This window comes from Lynx rufus, unplaced genomic scaffold (assembly GCF_022079265.1).
Source record: "Lynx rufus isolate CCGP_SWC_20201006 ecotype Redwood Valley unplaced genomic scaffold, mLynRuf1.p SCAF_12, whole genome shotgun sequence".
In the NCBI taxonomy this organism is placed as follows: Eukaryota; Metazoa; Chordata; class Mammalia; order Carnivora; family Felidae; genus Lynx; species Lynx rufus.
Genome location: NW_025814826.1, coordinates 568,992 through 596,928, shown reverse-complemented (window position 1 = coordinate 596,928; position 27,937 = coordinate 568,992). Strand labels below are relative to the sequence as shown.

Genomic DNA, 27,937 nt, shown 5'->3' with positions numbered 1-27,937 from the left:
GTGTAGAGCCAGTGTGAGGCTCAGTCTCATGAACCATGAGATCATGACCTGAGCTGAAAGCAAGAATTGGACGCTTAACTGACGTAGCCACCCAGGTGTCCCAAGAGACTTTTGTCCCCTACTAAACAATGTTTTTTAATGAAATCTCTATTACCATGATGAGGCAAGCTGGATCAAATCAGAAGATAATGTTTAATGGGATGTTTCAGATAATTGTCTTAGTTCTCATCTTCACTTTTGAGAAGAATGCATATTGATTTCAGGATGACTTGTACAGAAATATCACTTAAGAAACCACTTGAACTTCGGCATTTCCTCCATTTTCTTTGCCTTTTAGACATATTGTCAAAGCACGGAAATATTCAGATCATGTATAGTATGGGCGCCCAAAAGCTAGAATTAAAAACATTCTCTGTGTCCTGCCATTGGGTTTTTTTTTTAAGCTATTTTGAGGTACAAAACACATACCATAAAAGTCACCCATTTGCCACGCACAGTTCACTGTCTCTGTGTACACTCGTGCAACCATCACTGCCATCAAGTAGAATGTTTTCGTCACCCTGAAAGGAAACCCTTACCCGTTGCCCCCAGCCTCAGGCAACCACCAGTCTACTACTTGGTCTCTCAATGGAGTTTCCTCTTGTGAATATTTCATATAAATGTAGTCACACAACGTGTGGTACTTTGGGACTAGCTACCTTTACTTAATGTTTTCTGGGTTCATCTGTGTTGGTTACAGCTTATATCAGTGCTTCATTTGTTTTTATTGTCAACAGTACTCCATTGTGGGTTAAGGCCCTTGTTCATTCATCAGTTGATGGACCTTTGGGTTGTGTCCACTTCTTGCCTATTAATACTGCTGCTTATGAACATTTATGTAGTTCTTGTGTGGACACCCGTTTGTAATGTCTCTGCCATCAGATTTTATCCTCTGAGTTAATTGGGTTGATTTCACCATCTCTCAGCCGTTACGCATGCTGTCCTTACTGTCTTTTTAGTTTCTGTTCCTCTTGAGTAAACCTATGTTATTCAGACTTGGCTCACAGTCTCCTTTCCAATGAACTTTCTCTGACTGTTCTAACTCCCATTAGCTTTAACTCTCTTGACACTTGTCATCTAGCCTGTGCAGAACAATTCACTCCTTTGTTTGACATTGTTTTTATTTTTTTCATGACAGGTGATTTCGTCTTCCTAAGTATACATTTAAGGGATAGTAATCTTTGATACGTGTGGTACTTATCCTTGTATAAATTGAAAATACTTTAACTTAAAAGTTTTTCCGATAAAATTAAGTACTTTATACCGTATCAATAAATTCTTCTTGGAAACATTGGTATAGCAAAGCTTTTATTCTAAATGTATGCTAAGAAATGAAATACAAAATTGAGGGGTGCCTGGCTGGCTCCAGTCCGATCAGAGTCTGCCTTTGTCTCAGGTCATGATCTCCATGTTCTTGAGATGGAGCCCTGCATCGGGCTTTCTGCTGTGAGCAGAGCCTAATTGGATCTGTTGTGTCCCTCACGTTCAGCGCCACTCAGACTCGTGCTCTGTATCAAAAAATAAACGTTAAAAAAATGTGTGTATATCTCTACACACACACACACACACACACGCTTATATAAGTAAAACTATTAATGAAAGCACTTAATCAAATAGAGGAGAAATGTTCAATCAAATGTTTAGGTTTTTTTTCCCTCTCACTATGAAAAAGCATGCTAAATTTGTCTTTCTTTCTTACACAGCCAGAACTGTGATTTACAGATTTGTATTACTTTACCAAGGCAAATATCTGGGGACAGCTTTTCTGATATGCTTTTACCACAAACCCTTAATCTCTTCATCAGAGTACATGCTAAAGCAGCCTAACGTAAAGAGTATGGACATGAAATGATTGAGGAACTTTAGTTTCGCAAGACTCATTTATTTCCATGTCAGTGGCTTTCCCTTGCCTCTGATGGTCATGTAAAGGATCTACTACTCAGTCAAGGAGGTGCTATTTGTACCGTAGTCTGTGAGCATTGTGCACTCAGTGGTATAGAGAGGAAGTAAGTTAAAAGGATTATAAGTGGAAAAAAGTACTGTTGGCTAGTGGCATTGGCAAAGTTTTTTGAAGTACTGAGGAGAGATTCTGGGCCTCATGCTCCCCATTTGCTACCACTTGCGGTGGAATGAAGAATAACTTCAGTATAATTTGTATAGGGGAAAACTTGTATTGGCAGGCCACCTGCCTAAACTATCACATTGTATTGGAACACAAACTACAGCAACAGTAATCATGCTACATGCAGACACTTAGAGCTATGTGCCACGTACCCTTCTAAGTTGTTCATCTAGTATTTCCTAATGTAATCTTCCCAACATCCCAGTGGGGTAGATACTATTATTATTTATTTTGAGATCACTTTTTTTTTAAATTTTTTTCAACGTTTATTTATTTTTGGGACAGAGAGAGACAGAGCATGAATGGGGGAGGGGCAGAGAGAGAGGGAGACACAGAATCAGAAACAGGCTCCAGGCTCTGAGCCATCAGCCCAGAGCCCGACGCGGGGCTCGAACTCCCGGACCGCAAGATCGTGACCTGGCTGAAGTCGGACGCTTAACCGACTGCACCACCCAGGCGCCCTGAGATCACTTTTTTAAAGTCCTTTGTTTTGAGAGAGAGAGAGAGACAGAGAGACATAGAGACAGAGAGACAGAGAGATTTTGGGGAAGGGCATGAAGGGAGAGAGAGAAAAAGGGAGAGAGAGAGAGAGAGAGAGGGAGAGAGAGAGAATCCCAAGCAGACTCCTCACTGTCCATGCAGAGCTCGATGTGGGGCTCAATTACATGACCCTGTGATCATGTCCTGAGCTGAAATCAAGAGCCAGACACTGAACCGACTGAGCCACTCAGGTGCCCCAGTAGGTGCTATTATTACCTTCATTTTACAGATGCAGAGATTGAGACATGGAAGTTTTAGGTAGTGTGCTCAAGGTCATACAGCTCATAATGAGCAGAACTGGGAAATCAGACCCAGGCATTCTGGCCCCTACTAGGATATTGCTTCTCAAATTCTTCCATGAAATATCTTGTCACTGAAAACAGCGTGTTCAGTTCCATAATCACGAGAATAGGAACGTAATTCACCTATGTGAATATGTAAAATCATAGTTGATGTGGTGCTTGGAATATGAAAATAGAAATGTTTACCATAAAGTAAATTCCTATATATCCTCCATTTGACCAATAGATACATTTGTACATTTATGTGATCATATATAATTTAAAAACATTAACGATGTTATGTTTTTGTAGGAGAGTAAGGTTGGTAAACTATTCTGTAAGAGTATTGAAACATTTCATCTTTGTAGGCCATAGTCTCTGTTGTAGAAGCTGAACTCTTTTGTTATGATCTCAAAGTAGCCATCAATCAGCATATAGAGGAGAGGGTGGCTGGCTCCAAAAATATTTTACTTACAGCAGCGCTTGGGTGGGTTAGTTGGCTGAGGTCCTGACCCTTAATTTCCACTCAGGTCATGATCCCAAATCCCACATCATGAGACCAGTCATGAGACCGAGCTCCACATCAGGCTTCGCCCTGAGCTAGCAGTCTGCTTACAATTTTCTCTGTCTCTCCCGCTGTCTCTCTTCCCCACTTCTGCATGCTCTCTCTCTCTCTCTCTCTGTCTCTCTCTCAAGAAAAAAAAATTTAGTTAAAGAAACAGATGATGGTTTTCTACTGGATTTTCAGTGGTTAAAATTATTTTTTCTGTATTTTAGTTGCAAGAAGAACAGGAACGACATGGAGAGGCCGTAAGATATGCTGAGGAGATGAAAGATCAAGTGCAAAAGTATAATTTAAACCTCACAGAAAATAAATTGTTTATTTATAAAGCAGATAAACAGTGTAGTATGGGAAATGTACTAGTTATGCCAGTATATCATTGTTAAGCTGGATACAAATTCCAACTTTGAGCTATTTTTAAATGCAGAATTGTGGCATATTATCTCTGAATTTTGCACCTTATCCACAAAACACGATGAGAAAAATGGCACAATTCCCAAATCTTCCTCTTGACAAAATTTTAAGGATTTCTGTAATACCCTCATTTGTTCAGAAAGTATGTGATGTTGTTTTAAATTTATGGGTGAGAATAATTATCTTAAGATCTGCATTTTAGGCTACAGGTTAAAAATGCCACACAAGAAGCAACCATCAAACATCAAGCGGCCCAGATTCAAGATCTTGAGAACAACGTGATAAAGACAAGTTTGGTAAGTCGATCTCTTAATGTCTGTCCTACTGAAAAGGAATCCGTATTTCACTAGTACTAGTACATAAGAATGTTTTGGATCCCATGGAAAATCTCACTGCTGCAAAGGTTTGGTTGATATTGTTCCTAATTGCTACTAGTGATGTAATTCTTCTATATAGATGAAGTTGATTGAATTCATAAAGTAATGATGTTTATAGTGAGATTTTCATAAAAAAACATTGTGAGAATCTAAAAAAAGCAACATTTTATATATACCACATTGAGCATTTTAGTCCACCTTTGGATACTGTTAATAATACTGCTGTGAACGTTGGCATACAGATGTGTGAGAGTCCCTGCTACTATTTTTCAGCGTGTTTCCAACGTCCCCAATCTTTGAGTGATCACTTGATCTTGAATTCTGACATTCTCTTGTAATCTCATCCCTTCAATGAGAGTTTGAGAACGGTTTATTTTAATGATAATTTGTTGTAATTTGTAATTACAAGTTTGCAATTTATTCTCATCATTAACAATGACGGGCAGATCATTATGCAAACGTCCTTCTCAAAGGAATGGACTTTTCTCCTGTCGGATTTTGTAATGGAAAAGAAATGCCAGTGAAAAAGGAGAAATGGCTGCTCTGTCAGGGCCTTACCTAGTAACATAGTGCTCCTACCATTGAAAGTTCAGAAACTCATTTTTTTTTCCATTCACTTGAGTTAATCAGCCTTTCAGAGATTTCAGAATTCAATTTCAGCAAAGACTAATGTGCCATTCAAGATTCTAATTTATGTAGTGAAACCACAACTGTTTTCCAAGTGGAACAGTGAATGTCATCCCACTCTCACCCTCCTTTGTAGGATGCTCATTGTACATCCTAAGTGGGAGCAATGAGGTAGATACACTGACCAACTCGTTTCTGTCAGTCACAAAAGCTATATAATATACATGCATGTTTCATTAGGCAGCTATACCCATCAGGGGAACTAGAACATTGTGTTGACTGGTCTTTTTATGACTGAAGGGACACTGAAAACTACTTTCTTTTCTATACGTCTTATTAATGAGTCACATGGTAACAGGGAACTTTTCATGCGAGTAACATGATACTCGGTGGATCAGTCTTCTATGAATGAGAGTGCTAGGCATTGTCCTGCTACTGTGTCCTAAAGAAATCATTAAGGTCTGAAAAACTAAAATTTGTAAGGATATCCGAAACTGATGAAGCTTACTAAAGAATAACGAGGGATTTTCTGTACATCTCTATAGAAAGGAATTAGGGTTATGGCATGAGATTACCTGCCACTTTAAGGTCTTCTCTGTGAATCAAAAACTTAGATAGCTTTCAGCCAACTGAGTCCATAGATCTGACTTCTCTAGAAGGTCCTTATCTCCTGAATCCCCAAACCAGGGGCTACCTGGGTGAAGATATTTGATGCACACAATTTTGAGGTGAAGAGTCTGGATTGGGAAGAAGAGGTAGCTCTAGCCAACTTAACCTTCCTAACAATATAGTCAAATATGGGTGTGAAAGGAACTTCAGAAGACTTCCGTAAGTTGAAATCTCTATGGACGAAGAAATTACTCAAAAGGAAACAAAGGCAAACCAGTGATCATCCAGCCCTTGTGATAAATGTCGTGTTATAAAGAAAAGCGAGACAAAGTATGCTGGTCAGCATCCTAAGGGTAAGGGTGCTCCCTAAGACTCAATAAGGAAAACACACTCAAAGTAACACCGAAAAGAGTCCAAATAAAATGGACACGATTAGCTGTCTACAAAGGTACTCCATGTCAAGTAATGATTTTTTTTTTAATTTTTTTTTCAACGTTTATTTATTTTTGGGACAGAGAGAGACAGAGCATGAACGGGGGAGGGGCAGAGAGAGAGGGAGACACAGAATCAGAAACAGGCTCCAGGCTCCGAGCCATCAGCCCAGAGCCTGACGCGGGGCTCGAACTCATGGACCACGAGATCGTGACCTGGCTGAAGTCGGGCGCTTAACCGACTGCGCCACCCAGGCGCCCCTCAAGTAATGATTTTTGAGTGCGCGGTTGAGATGTTGTCTGTGAGCACCTAGATGGAAGAGCGAAAAGTACACATGGCCTAGGTAAAGGGGCCAAAGCTGGAAATGTGAATTAGAGAATCTGGTTTTGAAGCCTTAAGAGCAATTCAAAACACAGATAGCAAGGGGCAAGGACTTAATGTCAGGGATTGCCGTCCTTCAGAAATAAGGTGTGGTTAAAAGAGCAGAGGGAGGGCATGGTCATTTTTCTCAGCTGCTGCTGAAAAGTGAAGCAGGATAGAGACCTTAATAAAATTAAAAAAAAAAAAAAGAGGTTCTGGATGACCCTCAAAATGTCTTAGTGGAATGATAGGAGTGAAAGTTGGATTTTAGTGTAAAAGAAGGAAATAAGTGAAGAAACCTTGAATCTGTGGATGAGACGATACATTAAAGAATGTTCGAGTCCACTGCAAGGGGAGAAGCAGCGTGATAGATGGACAAAGCTTCAAAAGTTAAGCAAATGGTTAATAGAAAAGGAGAAATTGAAATCTTTCTTCCTTATGCAGCTGGTGCTGTGATTTACAGATGTGTAGCACTTTACCAACGGCAAAGCTCTGGGGCCAGCTTTTCTGATATGTTGTTACCACAAAGCCTTAATCTCCTCATCAGAGTACCTGCTAAAGCAGCCTAATGTAAACAGTGTGGGCATGAAATGATTGAGGAACTTTGGTTTAGCAAGACTCCATTATTTCCATGTCAGTGGCTTTCCCTTGCCTCTGATGGTCATGTAAAGCATCTATTACTCAATGTAAGAGGTGCTATTTGTACCGTAGTCCATGAGTATTGTCCACTGAGTAGTATAGACAGGGAGTTAGTTAAAAGTATTATAAGTGGGAAAAAAAAGTACTGTTTGCTAGTGGCATTGGCGAAAGTTGTGTGAAGTACTGAGGAGAGATTCTGGGCCTCATGCTCCCCATTTGCTGCCACTTGCGGTGGTATGAATGACTTCAGTATGATTTGTATAGGGCACCACTTGTATTGGCATGCCACCTGCCTTAACTATCTCATTGTATTGGAACGCAAATACAGCAACAGTAATCATGCTAAATGCATACCCTTAGAGCTGACTATGTGCCACGTACCCTTCTAAGTTGTTCACGTATTATTTCCTAATTTTATATTCCCAAGATCCCAGTGAGGTAGATCCTATTATTATTTATTTTTCAGATCACTTTTATAAGATTCTTTATTTTGAGAGAGAGAGAAAGAGGAGAGAGAGACAGAGAGAGATTGTGGGAAGAGCAGGTAGGGAGACAGAGAGAGAGAGAGAGAGAGAGAGAGAGAGAGAGAGAATGCCAAGCAGGCTCCTCGCTATCCACGCAGAGCTGGATGTGGGGCTCAATCACGTGACCCTGAGATCATGTCCTGAGCAGAAATCAAGAGCCAGACGCTGACCCGACTGAGCCACTCAGGTACCCCAGTAGGTGCTGTTATGACTTTCATTTTACAGATTTAGAGACTGAGACACGGAAGTTTTAGGTACTGTGCTTAAGGTCATAGAGCTCATAACCAGCAGAATTGGGAATTCAGACCCAGGCTTTCTGGCTCCTACTAGGATACTGCTTGTCAAACTCTTCCATGAAATATCTCGTTGTCACTGAAAACAGCATGTTCAGTTTCATAATCACGAGAACAGCAATGTCATTCACCTATGTGAATATTGAAAATCATAGTTGATATGGTGCTTGGAATATGAAAACAGAAATGTTTACCATAAGGTAATTCCCTATATTTCCTCCATTTGACCAGTAGACACATTTGTATTTTTATCTCATCATATATAATTTAAAACCATTAACAACGTTATGTTTTTGTAGGAGAGTAAGATTGATAAACTATTCTGTACCAGTATTGAAATGTTTTCGGCTTTGTAGGCCATAGTCTCTGTTGTAGAAGCTGAACTCTTTTGTTATGACCTAAAAGTAGCCATCATTCAGCATGTAGAGGAGAGTGTGGCTGGGTCCAATAAGATTTTAGTTACAGGGGTGCTTAGGCGGCTTAGTTGGTTGAGCGTCCTGACTCTTAATTTCCACTCAGGTCATGATCCCAAACCCCACCTCATGAGACCGGTCATGAGACCGAGCCCCACATCAGGCTTCACCCTGAGCTTGCAGCCTGCTTACCTTTTTCTCTGTCTCTCCCTCTGACTCCCTTCCCACTTGTGTGTGCTCTCTCCCTCTCTGTCTCTCTTTCAAGTATAAAATAACAAAAAAACAAAACAAAACAAAAACAAAAACATTTAGTTACAGAAACAGGTGATGGTGTTCAACTAGATTGACAGTATTTAAAAGTATTATTTTTTCTTTATTTTAGTTACAAGAAGCACAGGAACGACATGCAGAGGCCGAAAGATACGCTGAGAAGATTAAAGATCATATGCTAAAGTATAATTTAAACCTCACAGAAAATAACTTGTTTATTTATAAAGCAGATAAGGAGTGTACTATGAGAAATGTATTAGTTATGCGAGTATATCATTGTTAAGCTGGATACAAATTCCAGCTTTGAGCTATTTTGAAATGCAAAATTTTGGCATCTTATCTCTCAATTTTGCACCATTACCACAAAACACAACGAGAAAATTGGCACAATTGCCAAATCATCCTCTTGATACAATTTTAAGAATTTCTGTAATACCCTCACTTGTTCAGAAATTACACGATACAGTTTTAAAATTATGTGTGAGAATAATGATCTTAAGATCTGCATTTTAGGCTAAAGGTTAAAAATGCCAGGCAAGACGCAACCATCAAACATCAAGCGGCCCAAATTCAAGACCTCCAGAGCAACTTGCTAAAGGCAAGTTTGGTAAGTCGATCTCTTAATGATTGTCCTGAAAAGGAATCCTTATGTCACTAGTAGTAGTAGTACATAAGAATGTTTTGGATCGTATGGAAATTTTCACTGATCAAAATATTTGGTTGATATTGTTTCTGCTTGCTACTAGTGATGTAATTCTTCTATATAGATGAAGTTGATTGAATTCATAAAGTAATGATGGTTGTAGTGAGATTTAAATAAAAATATTGTGAGAATCTAAGAAGAGCAACATTTTGTATATACCACAGTGAGCATTTGGTTTAGTCCTCCTTTTGGCTCTTGTATATAAAGGTGCTGTGAACATTGGCATACAGATGTGTGAGTCCCTGCTAATATTTTTCAGCGTGTTTCAAAAGTCCCCAGTCTTTGAGTGATCATTTCATCTGGCATTCTGACTTTCTGTTGTAAACCCAATCCTTTAGTGAGAGTTTCAGAAAGAGTTCTTTTAATGATGATATGTTGTAATTTATAACTACAAATTTGCAACTTATTCTCTTCATCAACAATGACTAGCAGGTCATTATGCAAACGTCCTTCCCAAAGAATAGCCTTTTTTCTTTGTTGGATTTTGTAAAGGAAAAGAAATGCCAGTGAAAAAGGAGAAATGGCTGCTCTGTCAGGGCCTTACCTAGTAACATAGTGCTCCTACCATTGAAAGTTCAGAAACTCATTTTTTTTTTCCATTCACTTGAGTTAATCAGCCTTTCAGAGATTTCAGAATTCAATTTCAGCAAAGACTAATGTGCCATTCAAGATTCTAATTTATGTAGTGAAACCACAACTGTTTTCCAAGTGGAACAGTGAATGTCATCCCACTCTCACCCTCCTTTGTGGGATGCTCATTGTACATCCTAAGTGGGAGCAATGAGGTAGATACACTGACCAACTCGTTTCTGTCAGTCACAAAAGCTATATAATATACATGCAAGTTTCATTAGGCAGCTATACCCATCAGGGGAACTAGAACATTGTGTTGACTGGTCTTTTTTATGACTGAAGGGACATTGAAAACTACTTTCTTTTCTATACGTCTTATTAATGAGTCACATGGTAACAGGGAACTTTTCATGCGAGTAACATGATACTCGGTGGATCAGTCTTCTATGAATGAGAGTGCTAGGCATTGTCCTGCTACTGTGTCCTAAAGAAATCATTAAGGTCTGAAAAACTAAAATTTGTAAGGATATCCAAAACTGATGAAGCTTACTAAAGAATAACGAGGGATTTTCTGTACATCTCTATAGAAAGGAATTAGGGTTATGGCATGAGATTACCTGCCACTTTAAGGTCTTCTCTGTGAATCAAAAACTGAAGATTCCATTCGGCCAACTGAGTCCATAGATCTGACTTCTCTAGAAGGTCCTTATCTCCTGAATCCCCAAACCAGGGGCTACCGGGGTGAAGATATTTGATGCACACAATTTTGAGGTGAAGAGTCTGGATTGGGAAGAAGAGGTAGCTCTAGCCAACTTAACCTTCCTAACAATATAGTCAAGTATGGGTGTGAAAGGAACTTCAGAAGACTTCCGTAAGTTGAAATCTCTATGGACGAAGAAATTACTCAAAAGGAAACAAAGGCAAACCAGTGATCATCCAGCCCTTGTGATAAATGTCGTGTTATAAAGAAAAGCGAGACAAAGTATGCTGGTCAGCATCCTAAGGGTAAGGGTGCTCCCTAAGACTCAATAAGGAAAACACACTCAAAGTAACACCAAAAAGAGTCCAAATAAAATGTACACGATTAGCTGTCTACAAAGGTACTCCATGTCAAGTAATGATTTTTGAGTGCGCGGTTGAGATGTTGTCTGTGAGCACCTAGATGGAAGAGCGAAAAGTACACATGGCCTAGGTAAAGGGGCCAAAGCTGGAAATGTGAATTAGAGAATCTGGTTTTGAAGCCTTAAGAGCAATTCAAAACACAGATAGCAAGGGGCAAGGACTTAATGTCAGGGATTGCCGTCCTTCAGAAATAAGGTGTGGTTAAAAGAGCAGAGGGAGGGCATGGTCATTTTTCTCAGCTGCTGCTGAAAAGTGAAGCAGGATAGAGACCTTAATAAAATTAAAAAAAAAAAAAAGAGGTTCTGGATGACCCTCAAAATGTCTTAGTGGAATGATAGGAGTGAAAGTTGGATTTTAGTGTAAAAGAAGGAAATAAGTGAAGAAACCTTGAATCTGTGGATGAGACGATACATTAAAGAATGTTCGAGTCCACTGCAAGGGGAGAAGCAGCGTGATAGATGGACAAAGCTTCAAAAGTTAAGCAAATGGTTAATAGAAAAGGAGAAATTGAAATCTTTCTTCCTTATGCAGCTGGTGCTGTGATTTACAGAGGTGTAGCACTTTACCAACGGCAAAGCTCTGGGGCCAGCTTTTCTGATATGTTGTTACCACAAAGTCTTAATCTCCTCATCAGAGTACCTGCTAAAGCAGCCTAATGTAAACAGTGTGGGCATGAAATGATTGAGGAACTTTGGTTTAGCAAGACTCCATTATTTCCATGTCAGTGGCTTTCCCTTGCCTCTGATGGTCATGTAAAGCATCTATTACTCAATGTAAGAGGTGCTATTTGTACCGTAGTCCATGAGTATTGTCCACTGAGTAGTATAGACAGGGAGTTAGTTAAAAGTATTATAAGTGGGAAAAAAAAGTACTGTTTGCTAGTGGCATTGGCGAAAGTTGTGTGAAGTACTGAGGAGAGATTCTGGGCCTCATGCTCCCCATTTGCTGCCACTTGCGGTGGTATGAATGACTTCAGTATGATTTGTATAGGGCACCACTTGTATTGGCATGCCACCTGCCTTAACTATCTCATTGTATTGGAACGCAAATACAGCAACAGTAATCATGCTAAATGCATACCCTTAGAGCTGACTATGTGCCACGTACCCTTCTAAGTTGTTCACGTATTATTTCCTAATTTTATATTCCCAAGATCCCAGTGAGGTAGATCCTATTATTATTTATTTTTCAGATCACTTTTATAAGATTCTTTATTTTGAGAGAGAGAGAAAGAGGAGAGAGAGACAGAGAGAGATTGTGGGAAGAGCAGGTAGGGAGACAGAGAGAGAGAGAGAGAGAGAGAGAGAGAGAGAGAATGCCAAGCAGGCTCCTCGCTATCCACGCAGAGCTGGATGTGGGGCTCAATCACGTGACCCTGAGATCATGTCCTGAGCAGAAATCAAGAGCCAGACGCTGACCCGACTGAGCCACTCAGGTACCCCAGTAGGTGCTGTTATGACTTTCATTTTACAGATTTAGAGACTGAGACACGGAAGTTTTAGGTACTGTGCTTAAGGTCATAGAGCTCATAACCAGCAGAATTGGGAATTCAGACCCAGGCTTTCTGGCTCCTACTAGGATACTGCTTGTCAAACTCTTCCATGAAATATCTCGTTGTCACTGAAAACAGCATGTTCAGTTTCATAATCACGAGAACAGCAATGTCATTCACCTATGTGAATATTGAAAATCATAGTTGATATGGTGCTTGGAATATGAAAACAGAAATGTTTACCATAAGGTAATTCCCTATATTTCCTCCATTTGACCAGTAGACACATTTGTATTTTTATCTCATCATATATAATTTAAAACCATTAACAACGTTATGTTTTTGTAGGAGAGTAAGATTGGTAAACTATTCTGTACCAGTATTGAAATGTTTTCGGCTTTGTAGGCCATAGTCTCTGTTGTAGAAGCTGAACTCTTTTGTTATGACCTAAAAGTAGCCATCATTCAGCATGTAGAGGAGAGTGTGGCTGGGTCCAATAAGATTTTAGTTACAGGGGTGCTTAGGCGGCTTAGTTGGTTGAGCGTTCTGACTCTTAATTTCCACTCAGGTCATGATCCCAAACCCCACCTCATGAGACCGGTCATGAGACCGAGCCCCACATCAGGCTTCACCCTGAGCTTGCAGCCTGCTTACCTTTTTCTCTGTCTCTCCCTCTGACTCCCTTCCCACTTGTGTGTGCTCTCTCCCTCTCTGTCTCTCTTTCAAGTATAAAATAACAAAAAAACAAAACAAAACAAAAACAAAAACATTTAGTTACAGAAACAGGTGATGGTGTTCAACTAGATTGACAGTATTTAAAAGTATTATTTTTTCTTTATTTTAGTTACAAGAAGCACAGGAACGACATGCAGAGGCCGAAAGATACGCTGAGAAGATTAAAGATCATATGCTAAAGTATAATTTAAACCTCACAGAAAATAACTTGTTTATTTATAAAGCAGATAAGGAGTGTACTATGAGAAATGTATTAGTTATGCGAGTATATCATTGTTAAGCTGGATACAAATTCCAGCTTTGAGCTATTTTGAAATGCAAAATTTTGGCATCTTATCTCTCAATTTTGCACCATTACCACAAAACACAACGAGAAAATTGGCACAATTGCCAAATCATCCTCTTGATACAATTTTAAGAATTTCTGTAATACCCTCACTTGTTCAGAAATTACACGATACAGTTTTAAAATTATGTGTGAGAATAATGATCTTAAGATCTGCATTTTAGGCTAAAGGTTAAAAATGCCAGGCAAGACGCAACCATCAAACATCAAGCGGCCCAAATTCAAGACCTCCAGAGCAACTTGCTAAAGGCAAGTTTGGTAAGTCGATCTCTTAATGATTGTCCTGAAAAGGAATCCTTATGTCACTAGTAGTAGTAGTACATAAGAATGTTTTGGATCGTATGGAAATTTTCACTGATCAAAATATTTGGTTGATATTGTTTCTGCTTGCTACTAGTGATGTAATTCTTCTATATAGATGAAGTTGATTGAATTCATAAAGTAATGATGGTTGTAGTGAGATTTAAATAAAAATATTGTGAGAATCTAAGAAGAGCAACATTTTGTATATACCACAGTGAGCATTTGGTTTAGTCCTCCTTTTGGCTCTTGTATATAAAGGTGCTGTGAACATTGGCATACAGATGTGTGAGTCCCTGCTAATATTTTTCAGCGTGTTTCAAAAGTCCCCAGTCTTTGAGTGATCATTTCATCTGGCATTCTGACTTTCTGTTGTAAACCCAATCCTTTAGTGAGAGTTTCAGAAAGAGTTCTTTTAATGATGATATGTTGTAATTTATAACTACAAATTTGCAACTTATTCTCTTCATCAACAATGACTAGCAGGTCATTATGCAAACGTCCTTCCCAAAGAATAGCCTTTTTTCTTTGTTGGATTTTGTAAAGGAAAAGAAATGCCAGTGAAAAAGGAGAAATGGCTGCTCTGTCAGGGCCTTACCTAGTAACATAGTGCTCCTACCATTGAAAGTTCAGAAACTCATTTTTTTTTTCCATTCACTTGAGTTAATCAGCCTTTCAGAGATTTCAGAATTCAATTTCAGCAAAGACTAATGTGCCATTCAAGATTCTAATTTATGTAGTGAAACCACAACTGTTTTCCAAGTGGAACAGTGAATGTCATCCCACTCTCACCCTCCTTTGTGGGATGCTCATTGTACATCCTAAGTGGGAGCAATGAGGTAGATACACTGACCAACTCGTTTCTGTCAGTCACAAAAGCTATATAATATACATGCAAGTTTCATTAGGCAGCTATACCCATCAGGGGAACTAGAACATTGTGTTGACTGGTCTTTTTTATGACTGAAGGGACATTGAAAACTACTTTCTTTTCTATACGTCTTATTAATGAGTCACATGGTAACAGGGAACTTTTCATGCGAGTAACATGATACTCGGTGGATCAGTCTTCTATGAATGAGAGTGCTAGGCATTGTCCTGCTACTGTGTCCTAAAGAAATCATTAAGGTCTGAAAAACTAAAATTTGTAAGGATATCCAAAACTGATGAAGCTTACTAAAGAATAACGAGGGATTTTCTGTACATCTCTATAGAAAGGAATTAGGGTTATGGCATGAGATTACCTGCCACTTTAAGGTCTTCTCTGTGAATCAAAAACTGAAGATTCCATTCGGCCAACTGAGTCCATAGATCTGACTTCTCTAGAAGGTCCTTATCTCCTGAATCCCCAAACCAGGGGCTACCTGGGTGAAGATATTTGATGCACACAATTTTGAGGTGAAGAATCTGGATTGGGAAGAAGAGGTAGCTCTAGCCAACTTAACCTTCCTAACAATATAGTCAAGTATGGGTGTGAAAGGAACTTCAGAAGACTTCCGTGAGTTGAAATCTCTATGGACGAAGAAATTACTCAAAAGGAAACAAAGGCAAACCAGTGATCATCCAGCCCTTGTGATAAATGTTGTGTTATAAAAAAAGCGAGACAAAGTGTGCTCATGAGCATCCTAAGGGTAAAGGTGCCCCGTAAGACTCAATAAGAAAGACACAGTGTAACGCCGAAAAGAGTCCAAATAAAATGTACACGATTAGCTGTCTACAAAGGTACTCCATGTCAAGTAATGATTTTTGAGTGCGCGGTTGAGATGTTGTCTGTGAGCACCTAGATGGAAGAGCGAAAAGTACACATGGCCTAGGTAAAGGGGCAAAGCTGGAAATGTGAATTAGAGAATCTGGTTTTGAAGCCTTAAGAGCAATTCAAAACACAGATAGCAAGGGGCAAGTATTTAATGTCAGGGGTTGCCGTCCTTCAGAAATAAGATGGGGTTAGAAGCACAGAGGGAGGGTGTGATCATTTTTCTCAGCTGCTGGTGAGAAGTGAAGCAGGATAAAGACTTTAATAATTTTTTTGTTTAAAAAAAGTTCCTTTATGTCCCTCAAATTTTCTTAGTGGAAGTTAGATTTTAGTGTATAAGAAGAAAAAAGTGAGGAAAACTTGAATCTGTGGATGAGATGATTCATTAAAGAATGTTCGAGTCCACTGCAAGGGGAGAAGCAGTGTTATAGATGGAGAAAGTTTCAAACTTAAGCAAATGGTTAATAGAAAAGGAGAAATTGAAATCTTTCTTCCTTATGCAGCCGGTGCTGGGATTTACAGATTTGTAGCACTTTACCAACTGCAAAGCTCTGCGGCCAGCTTTTCTGATATGCTGTTACCACAAAGCCTTAATCTCTTCACCAGAGTACCTGCTAAAGCAGCCTAACGTAAACAGTGTGGGCATGAGATGATTGAGGAAATTTGGTTTAGCAAGACTCCATTATTTCCATGTCAGTGGCTTTCCCTTGCCTCTGATAGTCATGTAAAACATCTACTACTCAGTCTAGGTGGTGCTATTTGTACTTTAGTCCGTGAGCATTGTCCACTGAGGGTATAGAGAGGCTGTTAGTTGAAAGTATTATAAGAGGGAAAAAAAAGTACTGTTTGCTAGTGGCATTGGCGAAAGTTATGTGAAGTACTGAGGATCTGGGCCTCATCCTCACCATTTGCTGCCACTTGCGGTGATATGAAGAATAACTTCAGTATAGTTTGTACGGGGCCACTTGTATTGGCATGCCACCTGCCTAAACTATCTCATTGTATTGGAACACAAAATACAGCAACAGTAATCATGCTAAATGCATACACTTAGAGCTGATTATGTGCCACGTACCCTTCTAAGTTGTTCACGTATTATTTCCTAAATTTATATTATCAAGATCCCAGTTAGGTAGATACTATTATTATTTATTTTGAGATCATTTTTTAAGGTTCCTTATTTTGAGATAGAGAGAGAGAGAGAGAGACAGATTGTGGGGAAGGGAAGGTAGGGAGAGTGAGAAAGAGGGGGAGAGAGAGAGAGAGAGAGAGAGAGAGAGAGAGAGAGAGAGAGAGAATTCCAAGCAGGCTCCTTGGTGTCCACGTAGAGCAAGATGTGGGGCTTAATCACGTGACCCTGAGGTCATGTCCTGAGCAGAAATAAAAAGCAACACACTGAACCGACTGAGCCACTCAGGTGCCCCAGTAGGTGCTGTCATTACTTTCATTGTACAGATGCAAAGACTGAGACATGGAAGTATTAGGGTGTGTGCTCAAGGTCATAGAGCTCATAACCAGCAGAATTGGGAATTCAGACCCAGGCTTTCTGGCTCCTACTAGGATACTGCTTGTCAAACTCTTCCATGAAATATATCGTTGTCACTGAAAACAGCATGTTCAGTTTCATGATCACGAGAATAGAAATGTCATTCACCTATGTGAATATTGAAAATCATAGTTGATGTAGTGCTTGTAATGTGAGAACAGAAATGTTTACCATAAGGTAATTCCCTATATTTCCTCCATTTGACCAGTAGATACATTTGTATGTTTATCTGATCATATATAATTTAAAACCATTAACAACGTTATGTTTTTGTAAGAGAGTAAGTTTGGTAAACTACTCTGGAAGAGTATTGAAACATTTTTGGCTTTGTAGGCCACAGTCTCTGTTGTAGCAGCTCCACTCTGCTGTTATGACCTAAAAGTAGCCATCAATCAGCGTGTAGGGGAGAGTGTGGCTGGGTCCAATAAGATTTCATTTACAGGGGCACTTGGGTGGCTTTGTTGGTTGAGCGTCCTGACTCTTAATTTCTGCTCAGGTCATGATCCCAAACTCCACATCATGAGACTGGTCATGAGACCGAGACCTACATCAGGCTTCACCCTGAGATTGGAGCCTGCTTACGAGTTTCTCTGTCTCTCTCTATGACTCCCTTCCCCATTTGGGCGTTCTCTCTCTCTCTGTGCCCCACTAAGTCAAAAAAAATAATAACATTTGGTTACAAAAACAGGTGATGGTGTTTTACTAGATTATCAGTAGTTAAAATTATTTTTTTTCTTTATTCTAGTTGCAAGGAGCAAAGGATCGAGAGGCAAAGGACATAAGTTATGCGGAGAAGACGTAAGATCATATGCAAAAGTATAATTTAAACCTCACAGAAAATACCTTATTTATACAGCAGATAAGCAGTGTAGTACGAGAAATATACTTGTTATGCCAGTATATTATTGTTAAGATGGATACAAATTCCAGCTTTGAGCTATTTTGAAATGCAAAATTGGGATATTATATCTCTATTTTGCACCTTATCCACAAAACACGAGAAAAATGGCACAATTCCCAAATCTTCCTCTTGATACAATGTAAAGAATTTCTGTAAGACCCTCATTTGTTCAGATATTATATGGTATTGTTTTACGCTTATGTGTGAGAATAATTATCTTAAGATCTGCATTTTAGGCTAGAAGTGCAAAATGCCAGACAGGAAGAAACCATCAAACAGCAAGCGGCCCAAATTCACAATCTTCCGAGCAACTTGTTAAAGACAAGTTTGGTAAGTCGGTCTCTTAATGTCTGTCCTACTGAAAAGGAATCGGTATTTCACTAGGAGTAGTACATAAGAATGTTTTGGATCACATGGAAAGCTCACTTATCCAAATATTTGGTTGATATTGTTGCTATTTGCTACTAGCGATGGAATTTTTCTATAGAGATGAAATTGATTGAACTCATAATGATGTTTATAGTGAGATTTTCTTTTTTTTTTTTTTTTTGGAATCAAATCCTAGATACTTTATTTTTTTTTTATATGAAGTTTATTGACAAATTGGTTTCCATACAACACCCAGTGCTCATCCCAAAAGGTGCCCTCCTCAATACCCATCACCCACCCGCCCCTCCCTCCCACCCCCCATCAACCCTCAGTTTGTTCTCAGTTTTTAACAGTCTCTTATGCTTTGGCTCTCTCCCACTCTAACGTCCTTTTTTTTTTTTTTTCCTTCCCCTCCCCCATGGGTTCCTGTTAAGTTTCTCAGGATCCACATAAGAGTGAAACCATATGGTATCTGTCTTTCTCTGTGTGGCTTATTTCACTTAGCATCACACTCTCCAGTTCCATCCACGTTGCTACAAAAGGCCATATTTCATTTTTTCTCATTGCCACGTAGTATTCCATTGTGTATATAAACCACAATTTCTTTATCCATTCATCAGTTGATGGACATTTAGGCTCTTTCCATAATTTGGCTATTGTTGAGAGTGCTGCTATGAACATTGGGGTACAAGTGCCCCTATGCATCAGTACTCCTGTATCCCTTGGGTAGTTTCCTAGCAGTGCTATTGCTGGGTCATAGGGTAGGTCTATTTTTAATTTTCTGAGGAACCTCCACACTGCTTTCCAGAGCAGCTGCACCAATTTGCATTCCCACCAACAGTGCAAGAGGGTTCCCGTTTCTCCACATCCTCTCCAGCATCTATAGTCTCCTGATTTGTTCATTTTGGCCACTCTGACTGGCGTGAGGTGATACCTGAGTGTGGTTTTGATTTGTATTTCCCTGATAAGGAGCGACGCTGAACATCTTTTCATGTGCCTGTTGGCCATCTGGATGTCTTCTTTAGAGAAGTGTCTATTCATGTTTTCTGCCCATTTCTTCACTGGGTTATTTGTTTTTCAGGTGTGGAGTTTGGTGAGCTCTTTATAGATTTTAGATACTAGCCCTTTGTCCGATATGTCATTTGCAAATATCTTTTCCCATTCCGTTGGTTGCCTTTTAGTTTTGTTGGTTGTTTCCTTTGCTGTGCAGAAGCTTTTTATCTTCATAAGGTCCCAGTAATTCACTTTTGCTTTTAATTCCCTTGCCTTTGGGGATGTGTCGAGTAAGAGATTGCTACGGCTGAGGTCAGAGAGGTCTTTTCCTGCTTTCTCCTCTAAGGTTCTGATGGTTTCCTGTCTCACATTTAGGTCCTTTATCCATTTTGAGTTTATTTTTGTAAATGGTGTGAGAAAGTGGTCTAGTTTCAACCTTCTGCATGTTGCTGTCCAGTTCTCCCAGCACCATTTGTTAAAGAGGCTGTCTTTTTTCCATTGGATGTTCTTTCCTGCTTTGTCAAAGATGAGTTGGCCATACGTTTGTGGGTCTAGTTCTGGGGTTTCTATTCTATTCCATTGGTCTGTGTGTCTGTTTTTGTGCCAATACCATGCTGTCTTGATGATGACAGCTTTGTAGTAGAGGCTGAAGTCTGGGATTGTGATGCCTCCTGCTTTGGTCTTCTTCTTCAAAATTCCTTTGGCTATTCGGGGCCTTTTGTGGTTCCATATGAATTTTAGGATTGCTTGTTCTAGGTTCGAGAAGAATGCTGGTGCAATTTTGATTGGGATTGCATTGAATGTGTAGATAGCTTTGGGTAGTATTGACATTTTGACAATATTTATTTTTCCAATCCATGAGCAGGGAATGTCTTTCCATTTCTTTAAATCTTCTTCAATTGCCTTCATAAGCTTTCTATAGTTTTCAGCATACAGATCCTTTACATCTTTGGTTAGATTTATTCCTAGGTATTTTATGCTTCTTGGTGCAATTGTGAATGGGATCAGTTTCTTTATTTGTCTTTCTGTTGCTTCATTGTTAGTGTATAAGAATGCAACTGATTTCTGTGCATTGATTTTGTATCCTGCAACTTTGCTGAATTCATGTATCAGTTCTAGCAGACTTTTGGTGGAGTCTATCGGATTTTCCATGTATAATATCATGTCATCTGCAAAAAGCGAAAGCTTGACTTCATCGTTGCCAATATGGATGCCTTTGATTTCCTTTTGTTGTCTGATTGCTGATGCTAGAACTTCCAGCACTATGTTAAACAACAACGGTGAGAGTGGGCATCCCTGTCGTGTTCCTGATCTCAGGGAAAATGCTCTCAGTTTTTCCCCGTTGAGGATGATGTTAGCTGTGGGCTTTTCATAAATGGCTTTTATGATCTTTAAGTATGTTCCTTCTATCCCGACTTTCTCTAGGGTTTTTATTAAGAAAGGGTGCTGGATTTTGTCAAAGGCCTTTTCTGCATCGATTGACAGGATCATATGGTTCTTCTCTTTTTTTTTGTTAATGTGATGTATCACGTTGATTGATTTGCGAATGTTGAACCAGCCCTGCATCCCAGGAATGAATCCCACTTGATCATGGTGAATAATTCTTTTTATGTGCTGTTGAATTCGATTTGCTAGTATCTTATTGAGAATTTTGGCATCCATATTCATCAGGGATATTGGCCTGTAGTTCTCTTTTTTTACTGGGTCTCTGTCTGGTTTAGGAATCAAAGTAATACTGGCTTCATAGAATGAGTCTGGAAGTTTTCCTTCCCTTTCTATTTCTTGGAATAGCTTGAGAAGGATAGGTATTATCTCTGCTTTAAACGTCTGGTAGAACTCCCCTGGGAAGCCATCTGGTCCTGGACTCTTATTTGTTGGGAGATTTTTGATAACCGATTCAATTTCTTCGCTGGTTATGGGCCTGTTCAAGCTTTCTATTTCCTCCTGATTGAGTTTTGGAAGAGTGTGGGTGTTCAGGAATTTGTCCATTTCTTCCAGGTTGTCCAATTTGTTGGCATATAATTTTTCATAGTATTCCCTGATAATTGTTTGTATCTCTGAGGGATTGGTTGTAATAATTCCATTTTCATTCATGATTTTATCTATTTCGGTCATCTCCCTTTTCTTTTTGAGAAGCCTGGCTAGAGGTTTGTCAATTTTGTTTATTTTTTCAAAAAACCAACTCTTGGTTTCGTTGATCTGCTCTACAGTTTTTTTAGATTCTATATTGTTTATTTCTGCTCTGATCTTTATTATTTCTCTTCTTCTGCTGGGTTTAGGCTGCCTTTGCTGTTCTGCTTCTATTTCCTTTAGGTGTGCTCTTAGATTTTGTATTTGGGATTTTTCTTGTTTCTTGAGATAGGCCTGGATTGCAATGTATTTTCCTCTCAGGACTGCCTTCGCTGCGTCCCAAAGCGTTTGGATTGTTGTATTTTCATTTTCGTTTGTTTCCATATATTTTTTGATTTCTTCTCTAATTGCCTGGTTGACCCACTCATTCGTTAGTAGGGTGATCTTTAACCTCCATGCTTTTGGAGGTTTTCCAGACTTTTTCCTGTGGTTGATTTCAAGCTTCATAGCATTGTGGTCTGAAAGTATGCATGGTATAATTTCAATTCTTGTAAACTTATGAAGGGCTGTTTTGTGACCCAGTATATGATCTATCTTGGAGAATGTTCCATGTGCACTCGAGAAGAAAGTATATTCTGTTGCTTTGGGATGCAGAGTTCTAAATATATCTGTCAAGTCCATCTGATCCAGTGTCTCATTCAGGGCCCTTGTATCTTTATTGACCGTGTGTCTAAATGATCTATCCATTTCTGTAAGTGGGGTGTTAAAGTCCCCTGCAATTACCACATTCTTATCAATAAGGTTGCTTCTGTTTATGAGTAATTGTTTTATATATTTGGGGGCTCCGGTATTCGGCGCATAGACATTTATAATTGTTAGCTCTTCCTGATGGATAGACCCTGTAACTATTATATAATGTCCTTCTTCATCTCTTGTTACAGCCTTTAATTTAAAGTCTAGTTTGTCTGATATAAGTATGGCTACTCCAGCTTTCTTCTGGCTTCCAGTAGCATGATAAATCGTTCTCCATCCCCTCACTCTGAATCTAAAGGTGTCCTCAGGTCTAAAATGAGTCTCTTGTAGACAGCAAATAGATGGGTCTTGTTTTTTTATCCATTCTGATACCCTATGTCTTTTGGTTGGCGCATTTAATCCATTTACATTCAGTGTTATTATAGAAAGATACGGGTTTAGAGTCATTGTGATGTCTGTATGTTTTATGCTTGTAGTGATGTCTCTGGTACTTTGTCTCACAGGGTCCCCCTTAGGATCTCTTGTAGGGCTGGTTTAGTGGTGACAAATTCCTTCAGTTTTTGTTTGTTTGGGAAGACCTTTATCTCTCCTTCTATTCTAAATGACAGACTTGCTGGATAAAGGATTCTCGGCTGCATATTTTTGCTGTCTAGCACCCTGAAAATCTCGTGCCAATTCTTTCTGGCCTGCCAAGTTTCAAAAGAGAGATCAGTCACGAGTCTTATAGGTCTCCCTTTATATGTGAGGGCACGTTTACCCCTTGCTGCTTTCAGAATTTTCTCTTTATCCTTGTATTTTGCCAGTTTCACTATGATATGTCGTGCAGAAGATCGATTCAAGTTACGTCTGAAGGGAGTTCTCTGTGCCTCTTGGATTTCAATGCCTTTTTCCTTCCCCAGATCAGGGAAGTTCTCAGCTATTATTTCTTCAAGTACCCCTTCAGCACCTTTCCCTCTCTCTTCCTCCTCTGGGATACCAATTATGCGTATATTATTTCTTTTTAGTGTATCACTTAGTTCTCTAATTTTCCCCTCATACTCCTGGATTTTTTTATCTCTCTTTTTCTCAGCTTCCTCTTTTTCCATAACTTTATCTTCTAGTTCACCTATTCTCTCCTCTGCCTCTTCCATCCGAGCCGTGGTGGTTTGCATTTTGTTTTCCATTTCCTTTAAAGCGTTTTTCAGCTCCTCGTGACTGTTCCTTAGTCCCCTGATGTCTGTAGCAAGAGATTCTCTGCTGTCCTGTATGCTGTTTTCCAGCCCAGCGATTAATTTTATGACTATTATTCTAAATTCACTTTCTGTTATATTATTTAAATCCTTTTTGATCAGTTCATTAGCTGTTGTTATTTCCTGGAGATTCTTCTGAGGGGAATTCTTCCGCTTGGTCATTTTGGATAGTCCCTGGTGTGGTGAGGGCCTGCAGGGCACTTCCCCTGTGCTGTGGTGTATAACTGGAGTTGGTGGGCGGGGCCGCAGTCCGACCTGATGTCTGCCCCCAGCCCACCGCTGTGGCCACAGTCAGACTGGTGTGTGCCTTCTCTTCCCCTCTCCTAGGGGCGGGATTCACTGTGGGGTGGCGTGGCCCGTCTGGGCTACTTGCACACTGCCAGGCTTGTGATGCTGGGGATCTGGCGTATTAGCTGGGGTGGGAAGGCAAGGTGCACGGCGGCAGGGGGGGCAGGCTTAGCTCGCTTCTCCTTAGGTGATCCACTTCAGGAGGGGCCCTGTGGCAGCCGGAGGGAGTCAGATCCGCTGCCGGAGGTTTGGCTCCGCAGAAGCACAGAGTTGGGTGTTCGCGCAGAGCGAGCAATTTCCCTGGCCGGAGCCGGTTCCCTTTGGGATTTTGGCTGGGGGATGGGCGGGGGAGATGGCGCTGGCTAGCGCCTTTGTTCCCCGCCAAACTGAGCTCTGTCATCCGGGGGCTCCGCAGCTCACCCTCCCTTTGTCCTCCAGCCTTCCCGCTTTCCGAGCAGAGCTGTTAACTTATGACCTCCCAGACGCTAAGTCGCGCTTGCTGTCGGAACACAGTCCGTCAGGCCCCTCCACTTTTGCAAGCCGGACTCGGGGGCTCTGCTTGGCCGGCGAGCCGCCCCTCCGCCCCGGCTCCCTCCCGCCAGTCCGTGGAGCGCGCACCGCCTCGCCGCCCTTCCTACCCTCTTCCGTGGGCCTCTCGTCTGCACTTGGGTCCGGTGACTCTGTTCTGCTAATCCTCTGGCGGTTTTCTGGGTTATTTAGGCAGGTGTAGGTGGAATCTAAGTGATCAGCAGGACGCGCGGTGAGCCCAGCGTCCTCCTACGCCGCCATCTTCCCAGAATCCCTATAGTGAGATTTTCATAAAAACATTGTGAGAGTCTAAAAAAGCAACATTTTATATATACCACAGTGAGCGTTTGGTTTAGTCCACCTTTTGGCTACTGTTAATAATGCTGCTGTGAACGTTGGCATACGGATGTGTGAGAGTCCCTGCTAATATTTTTCAGCGTGTTTCAAACTTCCGCACGCTTTGAGTGATCATGTCATCTTGAAATCTGACTTTCTCTTGTAGTCTTAACCCTTCAGTGAGAGTTTGAGAACGGGTTATTTTAACGATGATTTGTTGTAATTTGTAATTACAAGTGTGCAATTTATTCTCTTCATCAAGAATGACTAGCAGGTCGTTATGCAAACGTCCTTCTCAAGGGAATGGACTTTTCTCTTTGTTGGATTTTGTAAAGGAAAAGAAACGCCAGTGAAAAAGGAGAAATGGCTGCTCTGTCAGGGTCTTACCTAGTAACATAGTGCTCCTACCATTGCAAGGTCAGAAACCCATTTTCTTTTTCCACTCACTTGAGTTAATCAGCCTTTCAGAGATTTCACAATTCAATCTCAGAAAAGACTAATGTGCCATTCAGGATTCTCATTTATTGATGTGTAGTGAAACCCCAACTGTTTTCCAAGCAGAACCCTTAGTGTCCTCGCACTCTCACCCTCCTTTGTAGGACTCTCAGTGTAAATCCTAAGTGGGAGCAATGAGGTAGATACACTGACCAACTCGTTTCTATCAGTCACAAAACTATATAATATACATGCAAGTTTCATTAGACAGCTATACCCGTCAGGGGAATTAGAACATTCTGTTGACTGGTCCTTTTTGTGGCTGAAGAGACATTGAAAATTATTTTCTTTTCTAGATGTCTTATAAATGAGTCAAATAGTAACAGGGAACTTTTCATGTGAGTAACATGACTCTCTGTTGTTCAGTCTTCTATGAATGCGAGTCCTAGGCATTGTCCTGCTACTGTGTCCTGAAGAAATCATTAGGGTCTCAAAAACTAAAATTTGTAAGGATATCCGAAACTGATGAAGCTTATTAAAGAATAAGGAGGGATTTTCTGTAGATCCCCATAGAAAGGAATTAGGTTATGGCATGAAATTATCTGCCACTTTAAGGTGTTCCCTGTGAAACAAACACTTAGATAGCTTTCAGCCAACTCAGTCCATAGCTCTGACTTCTCTAGAAGACCCTTATCATCTCCTGAATCCCCAAACCATTGGCTACCTGGGTGAAGACATTTGATGCACACAATTTTGAGGTGAAGAATCTGGATTGGGAAGAAGAGGTAGCTCTAGCCAACTTAACCTTCCTAACAATAAAGTCAAGTATGCATCTGAAAGGAACTTCAGAAGACTTCCATATGTTGAAATCTCTATGGACGAAGAAATTACTCAAAAGGAAACAAAGGCAAACCAGTGATCATCCAGCCCTTGTGATAAATGTCGTGTTATAAAGAAAAGCGAGACAAAGTATGCTGGTCAGCATCCTAAGGGTAAGGGTGCCCCCTAAGACTCAAAAAGAAAGACACACTCAAAGTAACACCGAAAAGAGTCCAAATAAAATGTACACGATTAGCTGTTTACAAAGGTACTCCATGTCAAGTAATGATTTTCGAGTGTGCGGTTGAGGTGTTGTCTATGAGCACCTAGATGGAAGAGCGAAAAGTACACATGGCCTAGGTAAAGGGGCCAACGCTGGAAATGTGAATTAGAGAATCTGGTTTTGAAGCCTTAAGAGCAATTCAAAACACAGATAGCAAGGGGCAAGGACTTAATGTCAGGGGTTGCCGTCCTTTAGAATTACGGTGACCACTCAGGTCATGATCCTAAACCCCACATCATGAGAGCAGTCATGAGACCGAGCCCCACATCAGGCTTCACCCTGAGCTTGGAGCCTGCCTACGATTTCCTCTGTCTGTACCTCTGCCTCTATTCCCCACTTGTGTGTGTTTTCTCTCTGTCTCTCTTTCTCTCTCTCTCTCTCTCTCTCTCAAGAAAAAAAAAAAACATTTAGGTACAGAAACAGGTGATGGTGGTCTACTAGATTGTCAGTAGTTAAAATTATATTTTCTTCTTTATTTTAGTTGCAAGAAGCAAAGGATCAACATGCAGAGGCCATAAGATATGCAGAGAAGACGTAAGATCATATGGAAAAGTATAATTTAATCCTCAAAGAAAATAGATTGCTTTTTATTAAGCAGATAAGCAATGTAGTATGAGAAAAGTATTAGTTATGCCAGTATATCCTTGTTAAACTGGATACAAATTCCAGCTTTGAGTTATTTGGAAATGCAGAATTGTGGCACATTATATCTCAATTTTGCACCTTATCCACAAAAGACAACGAGAAAAAATGGCTCAATTGCCAAATCTTCCTCTTGATACAATGTAAAGAATTTCTGTAAGACCCTCATTTGTTCAGAAATTATATGGTATTTTTGGAAACTTATGTGTGATAATAATTACCTTAAGATCTGCGTTTTAGGCTAGAAGTGCAAAATGCCAGCCCAGAAGAAACCATCAAACAGCAAGCGGCCCAAATTCACAATCTTCCGAGCAACTTGTTAAGGACAAGTAGAGTAAGTCAGTCTCTTGATGTCTGTCCTACTGAAAAGGAATCCTTATTTCACTAGGAGTAGTACATAAGAATGTTTTGGATCACATGGAAAGGCTCACTTATCCAAATATTAGGTTGATATCGTTGCTATTTGCTACTAGCGATGGAATTTTTCTATAGAGATGAAATTGATTGAACTCCTAATGATGTTTATAGTGAGATTTTCATAAAAACATTGTGAGAGTCTAAAAAAGCAACATTTTATATATACCACAGTGAGCGTTTGGTTTAGTCCACCTTTTGGCTACTGTTAATAATGCTGCTGTGAACGTTGGCATACGGATGTGTGAGAGTCCCTGCTAATATTTTTCAGCGTGTTTCAAACTTCCGCACGCTTTGAGTGATCATGTCATCTTGAAATCTGACTTTCTCTTGTAGTCTCAACCCTTCAGTGAGAGTTTGAGAAGGTCCTTATCTCCTGAATCCCCAACCAGAGGCTTCCTGGGTTGAGAAATTTTTTGGTAGGGCGGGGGGTGTTACTCTTTTTGTTGTATCTTTACTTTTATTTTTGTTTAATTTGATTCCCAATTAGTTAGCATTTAGTGAAGCAATGATTTCAGGAGTAGATTCATTAATGCCCCTTGCCCATTTAGCACATCCCCCCTCCCACAACCCCTCCAGAAACCCTCAGTTTTTTCTCCATATTTATGAGTCTCCTGTGTTTGTCCTCCTCCCTCTTTTTATATTATTTTTGTTTCCCTTTCCTTTTGTTCATCTGTTTTGTCTCTTAAAGTCCTCATACGAGAGCAGTCATATGATTTTTGTCTTTCTCCTACTAATTTCACTTAGCATAATACACACCACTTCCATCCACGTAGTTGCAAATGGCAAGATTCCTTTTTTTTTT

General features: G+C 40.0%; 1 protein-coding gene and 1 long non-coding RNA gene across 2 annotated transcripts in view; one reads left to right on the top strand and one right to left on the bottom strand.

The window, feature by feature from the left end:
* The window catches only part of LOC124507605 (ankyrin repeat domain-containing protein 26-like), a 705,441-nt gene that overhangs the window by 188,628 nt on the left and 488,876 nt on the right, over nt 1-27,937 (top strand).
* LOC124507620 (uncharacterized) lies at nt 1,527-27,922 on the bottom strand. Its single transcript, XR_006961056.1, has 3 exons — nt 27,892-27,922; nt 26,940-27,080; nt 1,527-1,547 (listed from the first exon to the last, which is right to left on the bottom strand). It is a non-coding gene; the product is annotated as an uncharacterized LOC124507620 (long non-coding RNA).